The sequence below is a fragment of the Condylura cristata genome, unplaced genomic scaffold (assembly GCF_000260355.1).
Source record: "Condylura cristata isolate star-nosed mole 26May11 unplaced genomic scaffold, ConCri1.0 scaffold00001, whole genome shotgun sequence".
Lineage (NCBI taxonomy): Eukaryota > Metazoa > Chordata > Mammalia > Eulipotyphla > Talpidae > Condylura > Condylura cristata.
Window position 1 is genome coordinate 85718162 of NW_004567102.1, and position 1925 is coordinate 85720086.

At 51.5% G+C, this 1925-nt stretch overlaps 1 protein-coding gene across 6 annotated transcripts in view; it reads left to right on the top strand.

The window, feature by feature from the left end:
• ZDHHC14 (zinc finger, DHHC-type containing 14) overlaps window positions 1–1925 on the top strand; it is a 184086-nt gene that overhangs the window by 168954 nt on the left and 13207 nt on the right. The gene's annotated exons all lie outside the window — the stretch shown is intronic.

Here is a 1925-nt window from a genome sequence, read left to right on the forward strand (position 1 = left end):
GCCGGCCTGCCAGGGGAGAGACAGGGAGACTTAGGGCCAGGAGGGAGGGTCAGTGGCCTGAGGTGAGGGGAGCGAATGTGGCCACAGTTGGGGGCACCAGGAGCTGGGGCGAGTGTCCCATGTGGGACTGGACACTGAGCAACTGTGCCCAGGGACGCAGCCCCTGACCACTCGGTTTTCTCCCTGCTGTCTGTCCCTCAGACCTAGTTTTTCTCTGCTCTGGATAACATTCCCTGCAAGCCCCTCAATTTCTCCTGTCACGTAAAAGAAGGAAAAGGACCAGAGGCACTTCCATGTCCTTCACAGTAGTGCCATTTCGGCGAACTTTCCATCCTTCCACCCCTGCCCCAGTTGGGAATTAGGCCAAGGTTGGGGGATGTTACAGCCCATTCCTCAGGAGCCAACACCACGGCCCCCTCCCTCCCCCACCCCACGGCCAGCAGCACACACATTTGTTTCTTTCAGGATGTCCGGTGGTCTTTCACCCCTAGTGTCCTACACCCTGAAAGGGTCACAGATTTGATCTGAGAAGCCCATCTGATAGTCCTGCCTTGGGGGGCGGGGTGCAGGTGCCTGGCACCTCCCTTCAGAAGATGGAGGTTCTGGTTATTGTCGGTTTTCCCTACTAAACCCCTGGGGATTCTGCTGAACCTGGAGCAGAGACAGTCAGAGCCTTTTCAGTGACTTGCCACCCTGTCTCCAGAGACTGACGGCAGTCGTCTCGATGATAAGCTGAAGAGGTTGTGCGGGCACAATCCTGCGGTTCGGTGTTGCCCAGAAGCTGCGGGGACAGCAAGGGTTGTTGGCAGGGTGGCCAAGCCCACATTGTGGTAACACTGATTGGTCTTCTAGCCCAGGAGTCTATTTTGCAAGCTTTTGTTTTTGTAAGTGGGAGTCCCCCCTTGTAGCCAAATCTCATCGCCCTTTGCCACCCAACTCTTGGGCTCAAGGTCAACACTGCCTTCACACAAGGCAAGACTCCCCACTATTGCGTAATTGCTACAGAGCCACCAAGTATAGAAAAGATGTCTTTATAAATAGTATTCTGGGAAACAAAAAGTCCATTTTCTTATTCCATCACATTGCAGTACACCTCCTAAGTGTGCGTGTGCAGAGTGAATATGAAGACTCAGTCCTTGCCCTGCGGGGCTCACGCCCATGACACATGCCAATGTGGAAACAGGTGTCACCAACGTGCTGTGACCCTGACGCCCAGGAGGTGCTGTAGGGAGGAAGAAGTGAAGGCTCCCTGAGGCTGGCAGGCACTGACAATGAAGACACATATAAAATCAATGTGCTATAAAAAAAATGAAGTCAGCCAGGTGGAGAAAGATGAACACTGATTTCACTCACCTGCAGAATAGGAAGAAATCAAGCAAACAGGTGAATTAAATTAAATAAAAATAAACTTTTGGACCAAGCACCAATTAATTTGTGGTTAGCGGAAGGGAAGAGGGTCTGGAGAGCATAACCCCATGGAAGGTTATGGGTAGAACTGGTCTTGGAGGGGTGAGCTCAGGTCTATAGACCCACGCAGATTTTCAGTGATGCCCACCTGAGTCCTATACAATGTTATAATGCAGTGTTACTTCCATAAGTAAATAAAAACATAAATAACAATTTTAAATCCATTTTTAAACAAAAAAATCAAAAATAAGAAAATGACTGTGACAGTAGTCGGTGGTAAGAACCACGGAAAGGGGGGGGGGCGAGGGGAGGGTACCCGCAGGTTCTTCAAGCACCCAGCTAAGGAAACAAAGCAGGTTTAGGACAGGACAGGGCTGGGTCTCGAGAACCGGGCCGTGAAGACTGGACAGCAGCGTGGAAGGGAAACTGACTTGGGACATGAAAATCCCAAGCGTAAGCAAATGGCCGGGCCCAGGGAGTGGGCCGGGCCGGCTGTGTTTGGCTCAGTCCCAAGAACA